This window comes from Zosterops lateralis (genome assembly GCF_965231275.1).
Source record: "Zosterops lateralis genome assembly, chromosome: 3".
Classification (NCBI taxonomy): domain Eukaryota; kingdom Metazoa; phylum Chordata; class Aves; order Passeriformes; family Zosteropidae; genus Zosterops; species Zosterops lateralis.
The window spans coordinates 113,336,135-113,346,061 of record NC_139764.1 but is presented as its reverse complement, the minus strand read 5'-3'; the positions used below and the strand labels follow the sequence as shown (position 1 = coordinate 113,346,061).

Genomic DNA, 9,927 nt, shown 5'->3' with positions numbered 1-9,927 from the left:
ATGTAGTTGCTAGGCTTGGCTGTTAGGTAAAAGTCATAGAGGAAAGATGTATGTTACTGAAACTCAGCCAAGCAGGATCCAGGCATCGTGAAAACCTGATAAAGCAGAACTAAATAAACCTGATAAAGCGAGAACCAGGCACCAGGTTTTGGCCAGGACAAACTGACCTGAGAACTAGCCAAATCCCTACTGCGCCTGCCAAGAAGGAGAGGTCAAACAGTGAACACTGTTTGAGGAAGATGCCTCTAACTTCCTCAGAAGACCTACGACCACCAGAGGGTACTGCACAACTGCAGAAGGATCATTTCGCTCATTTAAATATGAAGTCAGGCTAGGTGGAGCTAGGTGATGAATATGTATAGGCGTAATGTGAAACGGAATGCATATGTAATATTTAAAAAGATAAATAGGCAAGGAAAAAACACTGAAGTGTGCATGCCTTTGGTGGAATTTTCCCCTGCCATCCGATGTCGAATAAAGCATACCTATTTTACAGCTCTCAGAAGTTGTGGAGTCTTTTGCCGCAAATCATTTCTGGCGAGCCAGCCAGGAGGCTTGCTGTACCTGGCTGCCGAAGCAGCAAGGGGGGGAAAACTTCCTCAGAGGCTTGCCAGGATTTTCCCAGGAGGAACTTCACTCCTTGGCTTGCTCGCTGCAATGGTAGACAACAGCCTGCTGGCACTGCAAACACAGTATGTTTTAAATGCAGGTAGCCTGGAAGTTGTATGCTTGGCCAGGGCTGCTAATAAGGGGACACATTGCGCATAGCACTGACCCTGTGTAGGTAAAATCTGAGCTTGCAAGCAACTGCTGGCCGATAGAGTGGCTGTAGCTGACAGCAGATGCCAGCTAGGGGGGAGCCGGGAAGGGGGGATTGCTGATCGATGCGCAACCACTAGCAATTCTGGGGGTGAATTGAGCGAATCCTTTCGTTGCTGCTATTGGCATTGTGTGATTGTTGAGTCCGGACATTTTGGCCGTGTGAGTGACTGAGACAAACCCTCGGTATGAAGCAAGTGCGGAGCTCTACCCGTGTTTCCGTCCTTGGGCGAGTGAAGCAGCTGGGGAAAGGCAAAGTGAATTATAAGGTGATTGCTGCATCCTGAGATTGTGTTTTGTTTGAGTGTGAGAGTGAAAGAAGGAGCGCCGTGTGGGAGTGCAGTGAATGTGTGTTTTAACCGTGGCTAGACTGGCTAGACGAATAAAAGGAACTCCTCTTCCCCAGTGGTTTTGGCTTGATCCTTGGGAATTTGTGGATCTGGTGAATTATTGGATAGAAAGAGGAGATTAATGGGTCTGTTTAGAAGGAGTATATAGAACTTCCACAGGGAGATTGGTAGCCTTAGATTTGGAACAGCCTGCACCAAAGGATTTAAACATTCAAGAAAGAATAAATGGAATAGCCTGTTTTTGTGGGCATTTTGGAGCCTTCAGTACATCAAGGGGCTGGAATTCTGCATGGGTACAGTTACCGTGTAGAGACTGTGAAAGATGTTGGTATTGTGGTTCTGGTGAATGGCAGGGCATATGCTTCCACTGTGAGTTGAAGAGGTATCTTAACCAAGTTGATTTTGAACCTAAGGTTTTAAAACTTGTGGGAAGTTGCATTTGGTACTTGCAATTTGGGGGTGTGTGTGGGAAGAGAATCGGGAACAAACTGTAAGATTTTTTGAAGAAAGATCTGGGTGGAAATGAGGTAGGATGAGAAGGAGAAGATAATGGGAACTGGACAAAGCAAAGAGATACTGAAGGCTAGTCTAGTAGGGTGTGTTTTAGCTCATTAAAAGAGATTGCACGCACGGGAGGTATGGAAAGTAAAAAGATCCTTGTTAAATATTGCAACCCATGGTGGCCCTTATGTAAGTTAGAAGAACGGAGCAAAGTGGCCAACTAATGGAACTTTAGAGTATAACATCTTGCTACATTTGATGCTGTTTCTAAGACAAGAAGGAACCAAGTGTCGTATGCTGCTATGTTTTTCTCCCTTTGTAACCACCCTGAAGGGCAGAGAGATTGTGGAATGGGAACCCCTTCTGATCCCCTAGTGTTAACCCTTGAGAAAGACCGCAAGGCTAATAAAGGGAAACTTAATGCTGTTCCACCTGCAGCATTGGACAAAGATGTACAGAAGCAGATAAAGTATACCAGGCAATGACAACAGAACAAGATTTGCTTAGACCTCCCACTGGGAGAAGGGAAGAGGATGCAGACTCGGAAGAGACATCAGCTCCTGCCCACTCCCCCCCAGGTAGTCCAATTTCATCTCAAACTGGAAGGCAGGTATTACGAGCATCCCTTAGGGATGCAGTGGGGCCGGATGGAAGAACACTGTTAGCTAAGGTAACCCTTTCAACAATTGACCTAGAATCATGGGAAAGGGTTGCTAAAAACTACCGAAATGAATCAATAAATACTGCCAAATGTTTAAGATATATAATAAAGTAGCATAATCAAGATCGGAGTGAAATAAAATTATTATTATTATATGTGCTAAGTAAGACAGAAAAGCAATTGGTTTTAAAGACAGCAGGAGATTTGGTAGAAGAATATTATAGAACCAAACATTTCAATGTGAAACAATTTTTCCCATTTCAAGATCCAAAGTGGGATCTGAATACAACAGCAGGAAGGGAAATGCTGGAAAGCTATCAAGAGTGGATAGCAAAAGGAGCAGAAAGAGCCACCTCTAAACCCATAAATTGATCAGCCTTATATGCAATTAAACAAGGTCCTTCCGAGTCTCCATCTGAATTCCTGATCATAAAAGGGATGCAATGCATCGTCACACTTCATTAGATCCTGGATGTGAGGCAGGAATACAACAACTAGTCAACTTATTTTTGGGTCAGTCCATGGGAGATATTAGACATAAGCTTCAGAAGATTTGGGGGACAGATGGGAGGAAGCTAGAAGCGCTGTTAGATGAGGCATGGAGAGTTTTTAGCAATGGGGAAGAAGGATACAAGCAGGGAATGAGAAAACTAGTATCAGTTGTAAATGAAGAAAGGAAGACCAAACTTAGGCAGGGACCACCCAGGCAAGGTCAGGGTAGAGATCAAGGTGCAATCTGTAAGAAATTTGGCCATTGGAAAAAATCAGTGCCCAGATCAAATGCGAAATGGAAACAACCAACAGGAAAAGGGGAAACAGAGAAGGGAGGGGGTGATCACTTAGGTGAAAGAATGGAGGAGACCAGGGGATTCTACCCCAGGAGATCCACTGGTTATAAAAATGAAGCTGGGGAAAGAAGGGAAAGAGGTGGCCTTTTTAATTAATATGGGAGCAACATATTCAATTTTAAGCAAAGCTTTAATGGCTGTGGGAAAAGATCATGTTATGGGCCAAAGGGCAACTGGCCAGTCTGAAAAATCATATTTTTGTAAACGATTGGAATGTAAGTTCAGGAAGCAGTGGGGCATTCATAAGTTTCTATACTTGCCCAGATCTCCATAGCCACTTTTGGGCAGGGATTTATTGGAACAACCACAAACAACCATTACTTTTAAAAATGGGAAAATTACTTTGGAGCTAAATGATCAACAGTATGGCGAAGTGTTGAATTCAATGTTAACAGCTCTGGAGGCAAAGGAAGAAAATAGCAAAGACATAAACCAAGTGTTCCCTGGAGTATGGACATCAAATGTACCAGGAAGGACGAAAAATACACTCCCTATAAAAGTTAAAGAAGGATAATAACCAGTTAGAATTAAACAATACCCTTTCAAAAAGGAAGAAAGAGAAGGAATTAGCCTGGTCATTGAGAACTGTTTTCAATTAGAGTTGTTAAAAGAGTGCCAGTCTGACTTTTAACACTCCCATTTTACCTGTTCAAGAATCTGATAGGTCATATCAGATAGTACAAGATTTACGAGCTGTTAACAAGACAACAGACGACCTTTATCCTGTAGTTGCTCACCCATAACACTGGAGCTAACTTGGTTTACTGTTTTAGATTTGAAAGGCTCCAGGGATACAGAGTCTCTAAGAAAAAGGCCCAGGTGGTAAAAAAGAAAGTGATCTACCTGGGTTATGAGGTTAGTGCAGGGCAATGGATTTTGGGGAAAGATTGTAAGGAAACAATCAGCCAAACCTCTAAACCTCAGACAATAAAGGAACTGTGAACCTTTTTGGGGATGAGAGGATGGTGTAGATTATGGATTTACAACTATGGACTGCTCGTGAAACCTTTGCATGCGCTCATTACAAATGGAAACAGAGACCTCCAACGGACAAAGGAAGCGGTGCTTTTTAGCTTTGACGAGCTAAAAAAGGCTCTCATGTCAGCTCCTGCTCTGGGACTTCCAGATGTGAATAAAACATTCTTTCTTGAGAAACAGGGGATTGCCCTGGTAGTACTAGCACAATACCTGGGCTCCTATTGGAGGGCAGTTGCATGCTTTTCTAAGCTGTGCCCGGAACTGCACCGAAGGGGTGGTGCCTGACAGGTGAGACAAGGCTGCCAATGGCTTTCTGCCTTTCTTTGCTGCTGCTGCTATTGTTTGTTTCTTCTATATCTTCTATATCTTCTTGTTTCTTGGTATATATATATATCCTCTAGTAAATACCTGTTATTCCATTTCCTGTATCTTTGCCTGAAAACCCCATAATTTCAAAGCTATATAATATGGAAATAAAGGGGTCATATTCTCCATTCCAGGAAGGTTCTTGGCTTCCTTGGCAGACACCTGTCTTTTAAACCAGTACTGGTCCATCAGTGCTGGTCACTTTTTACTGAAAAACCCTCAAAGGATGAGGCAGTCATGGGTCACAGCCAATACAGACTCAAGAGGATGAGAGAAATCCTGCTTGTCACTCTTAATTTCCTTCCACAACTCATTAACCCATGGAGTTGATCAAGGACAGCCAGATAATCTGAGCTTTTTGGATTTCAGGAGAGCTTTTGATCCTGCCTCTCCCAGGACCCTCATGTGTCCCTTCCAACTCAGGCCATTCCATCATTCCATGATTCTCACCCAAACAGACCTGGTGCTTTCACTGGTCACCTGCCTTTAAACCTTTGGGCTTTTTTGACACTGTCACGCAACCCTGAAAATTGTCCCAGTCTCAGTTCATTTGGGTACTGCAGAGATTTATTCCTTGCAAAAAATCTGTCTGAGCATTCAGCCTCCAACCCACTAAGGCCACAACACTCTTACCAGCACAGGTATCGATCCCAGGGGCATTGACTCAGGTATAGATCTGAGGGATCCTGCACGCTTTCAGAGATTTCCCAAGGCAGCTTTCCGTTGGGAATCCCTGCAGATTTGGGCAATCTGTGCAGGGGCTGTGGGCCAGCAACACCCAGCATCAGTCCCAGGGCTCCTGCCTTCAGGGGAGTCCAGCCATCCAGCCCCACCTCTGAGCCCGGCCCCCCTCCCAGCTCAGCCCCGCAGCGCACACGGCTCCCCCGAGCTGCCCCAAAGCGGCTGCCAGCAAAGGCGGCTTCCTGCAGCCCACGGAGGAGCACACACCGCCCGCCCGCTGCCCTCACACCCCTCTTCTCCTGCCCTGCCATCTCCCCAGCCCTGCCCAAACACCGGCAACAGGAGGCAGGAGACCGACAAGATCCCTCTGCCTGCTGCTCCCGGCCCCACGGCCCATCCCCAGGGCCCTACCTTCTCCCTCCGTGCCCCGCAGCTCCTGGGATGGGAGAACCCCAGCACAGCCCTTCCTTATGTAGCCCTGACTCTTATCTGGGTGCGGTTTCGCCTTAACTGGGGCACGAGGCCATTCCAGTAAATCAGGATTTTTACTGCGGCAGTGTGATAGTGGAGCCATTCTTTTGGAGTCAGGTAATTGAATTATGGTCCAAATTCCACCCCAGCTGTGGTTCAATTGGCTCACAGACAACTCCCATCCATTGCAGACCTTTGGCCCTTCACTACTCTCCAGATTGTTGGTAATAATATTGTAAACTGTGAGAGCTGAATATGCATTTATGTAAAAAAAGCAGGAGAGGGGCTTTGGACAAGGGTCTGGACGGACAGGAAAAGGAGGAATGGCTTCTCACTGCCAGCGGTCAGGGATAGATGGGATATTGGGATGGAATTGTTCCCTGGGAGAGTTGTGAGAGGCTGGGATGGAATTCCCTGAGAAGCAGTGGCTGCCCCATTCCAAGACAGAGACACCTTCCACCATCCCAGGTTTCTCCAAGCACCATCCAACCTGGCCTTCCTTGGACACGTCTCCAGCTGAGGAAGCAAAGCAGGAACAGTGCCTAGCTGCAGCTTTCTTAGCAGGGGACAACCCACACCTGACAGTAACAGAGTCCTGGGCTTTGGCAGAGGACATTCAACACCCGTCCAGAGCAGGGTGCCTGGACTGCTTTTCCCTTGGCATGTGGACACACAAATCCTGCTCCACAGCCTCAAAACAATCACTGGAGTCTGGAAATGTAGATCTTCAGCCTGCCAGGACCAGCCATCACCTGCCCCAGGCTGACAAGTCACAAGTGCTGGAGCAGACACCTCTGGCATTTGTCCGGCCTTAGGGGAAGCCTCAGCAGCTGCCAGGCAGGGCTGGCACACATCACCTACAGAGCATGGATTTGGTCCCTCCCTTCCCAGTTTAGCTTAGCCTGTCTCCAGAGGGACATTTCCTACACCCAAAGAATTCCTCTCTGGTTGCAGGATTGTTACAGGCACAGAATCCCAGGATCACTGAGGCTGGAAAAGCCCTCCCAGCCCATCGAGTCCAGCCTGTGACTGATCCCCACCTTGTCACCAGCCCAGAGCACTGAGTGTCACATCCAGGCCTGCTTTGGACTCCTCCAGGGATGCAAACACCACCACCTCTTGGCGCAGCCCCTGCCAAGGCCTGATCACCTATTCCAGGGGGAAAATTCCTGCTGCTGTCCAACCTGAGCCTGCCCTGGCCCAGCCTGAGGCCATTTCCCCTTGTCCTGTTCCTGTTCCCTGGGAGCAGAGCCGGACCCTCCCTGGCTGTCCCCTCCTGTCAAGGAGTTTTGCAGAGCCACAAGGTCCCCCCTGAGTCTCCTTTTCTCCAGGCTGAGCCCCTTTCCCAGCTCCCTCAGCCTCTCCTGGGGCTCCATTCCTTTGCCCAACTCCATGTCCTGCCCTGGACACGCTCCAGCCTTTCCAGGTCTCTCCTGTCAGGAGGGGCCCAGAGGTGTCCTCAGCACTGGAGGTGCCCCAGCAGTGCCAGCACAGGGGACGGGCACTGCCCTGGCCCTGCTGCCACCCCAGAGCTGCCACAGCCCAGAGGCCAGTGGCCTCTTGCCCACCTGAGCACCTTTGGGCTCCTGTCCAGCTGCTGGCACAGCACCCCCAGGAATTCTTCAGCACCATTAAACCATGACACCCTCTCTGCCAGCGCTGCACCTGGTGCTGCACGGCTTCCTCGGGCTCAGGAGCTCCTCAGGGTCCCTTCCAGAGCAGCCAGAGGACCCTTCCCTCTCTGCCCCTGCCAGCCTGGGACAGCAGGAGCAAACTCCTGCCTCACCCCCAACCAGCAGGAACGTGCACACTGCAAACTGAAACCATCTGGATTCCCGACTCCATGGCAGAAGTGACTCAACCAGGGCTGGACAAGGCCTGATGTACTTACAGAAATCAACCACGGCAAATGACGAGAAATATACATCCAGTCTGGCAACATGCAAAGGTATTCCAAGAAGTAATAAAGGGTGATACATCAGGGTCAGGTTCACTTACGGGAGACACTTCCGTCTTTATTGCCTAATCGAAATTGGTTAAAACTTTTATTCATGAGAATCTTGTTGATAGGAATAAACATGTTGTGTACATGCATATTTAGCCAGGGCTTTTTGTGGTGTGTCAGCGACCACAGTGTCTTATGATGATTGGAAGATATATCAATTGAAATATAGAGCAGGAAGAGGAACGTATTTCTGGAAAGTAAACACGCAATCATTTGCGAAAGAATTCACACCAGGAAAAAGAAAGGGAGAATTGAAATATAAGTGCTATGTAAATAAAGGTGAACCCGAAGTAGTACTCTGATGAGACATGCAAATAAAGCAATCAAGATAGCAGAGCAAACAAGATAGCAGGGCAGGTGAGATAACGTGTGCCGTAAAGTGCAAGATAGCACACTTTAACGAAACTTGCAAACTGTAAAATGAGACAAAACAAAGTTACACTGAAAAAAAGAAGCGCCAGGCATGAGCTGAAGTTAGAGTTAAATAAGATCAAACGTGAGGAAGACTACAGGAGCCTTCATCAAGAGACCACCAGAAGACTGATGACCACCACAGAAGGAACTGACGCACACATGAAAGCAACAAACTTGTAAAACCATGACACAGCTTTATGCAAATATGAGTATGCCAACAGTATGTTGTAATTGTGACATTGAGTGGAAGGACTTTTCAGATGCAACTGTAGGCTAAAGAAAACCGGGTGAGATTTTGGCAGAGGGATCCCCCTCACTCCCAGCACTAAATAAACAAACACCTGCTCTGGTCTGACTAAAGAGTTTTATTTTCTTGCCCAGTTTTGGGTGTCACAAGCAATGATAGAAAATGCAGGTGCCTGTTTTCTCCAGGATCCTAAAGTTCTCATTAACTGTTGTAATTCTTTCTGAGCTAATCATGGCTCCACATGCATGATTCCAGCACTCAGTCCAGACTGAAGACATTGGTGTGGAGGAGCATGGGGGCCAGACTGGGAGGGCTGTGGAGAGAGCAGGGAACTGAGGTGCCACAGAGAGGGAGCAGCTGCTGCTTTTCCAGCTGTGCTGTGAGTGGACATGCTCCTCCACATCCTAGAAGAGCTCAGGGAGCAACAGAGCCTTGGGAATCCTCCTCATCTCCTCCCTTTCTGTGACAGACACCAGAGAGCCCCAACTCGGGAGTCCCTGCCCAGCTGCCCCCCCGGCTCAGGGCAAAGGGAGAGGCAGCAGGAATTCTGAGAGGATTTGCCCAGGAAGCAGCGGACAGAGCAGAGCAGGGCAAGAGGGCTGGAAAAGTGGGCAGTGCTGAGGAGTTTCCCTCTGTATTGGGTTTTACAGGGCCTGGTCTATGGTAGTGAGGGGGCCAAAGAGGTAGTTTGTGTGAGAAGCTGCCAGAAGCTTCCACCATGTCCAGCAGAGCCAGTCTCTGATGGCTCTGAAGATGGACAGGCTGCTGGCTCAACTAGAGAGGTTGGTAATGCCTCTGTGATGACATATTTAAGAAGAAAATCAAAACAGTACTCACACAGTTTTTCCAGGGCTGGCGAGCTGTCGCAACCAGCCCAGGCTTCCGGCTGGCTCTTCTGGGGGCAGCGACCTTCCCTAGTGAGTTACCTCAGACCAGGTAGCGCAGGCACCCCGGTGGAGTGATTTCAGCTCAGTTGTGATCACTACAATAGTGGTCTGTTGCTTCGCGTATCTGTCTCTCAGGCCAGCCCAGCGTTCGGCTGGACCACCCTGCTAGCTCTGATACGCCCCAACAGTACCTTTGCATGGGTCTTGGCTCCGCAGCACCTTTGCCTTGGCTGTCATGGCCGTGGTTCGAAAGAGGGGACACTCTCAAGGCTCAGGAAGAAGGTTTTATTTGGGGATCACAGGGCAGTTCCTGGTCCCAGGCCTGTGCCTCTGGAGAGTGACCCTGGGCCTGGTTTGCAGGGAGTTTTTGTTCACCAGAAATCTCAGGGGTGGGCACAAGTTACAAGACCAATGAAACAAAGCAAGGTGGGTAAGGCCAAATGCAATACACAAACATTAACAAATCAGGTGAATTTGGGATGGGGTCCTGGGAGATCCACCGATCACTGTCCGACACCTCTCCAAAGGTTTCGGGCCTGGGAGATGATGGGTGGGGAGGGGAGATGCATTGAGATAAGGGAGAAAGACAATGGGATGACCGAAACTCTGGGCAGAGGATTAGGTTGCCTTGGAAACTCTTATCAACTACTGATAAGAACAATCCAAGACAGGAACTTTACGTGGCTAGGGTTAAAGTCC

At 48.3% G+C, this 9,927-nt stretch overlaps 1 protein-coding gene across 2 annotated transcripts in view; it reads right to left on the bottom strand.

Moving 5' to 3' along the window:
- Nucleotides 1–5,623, bottom strand: part of LOC310907358 (interferon-induced very large GTPase 1-like) — a 41,842-nt gene extending 36,219 nt beyond the window's left edge. For both annotated transcript variants that reach the window (XR_014589610.1, XM_083857520.1), the window contains exon 1: nucleotides 5,616–5,623. The gene's annotated coding sequence lies outside the window, so the exon portion shown is untranslated. The remainder of the gene's footprint in view (nucleotides 1–5,615) is intronic.
- Between the last annotated feature and the right edge of the window lie 4,304 nt (nucleotides 5,624–9,927).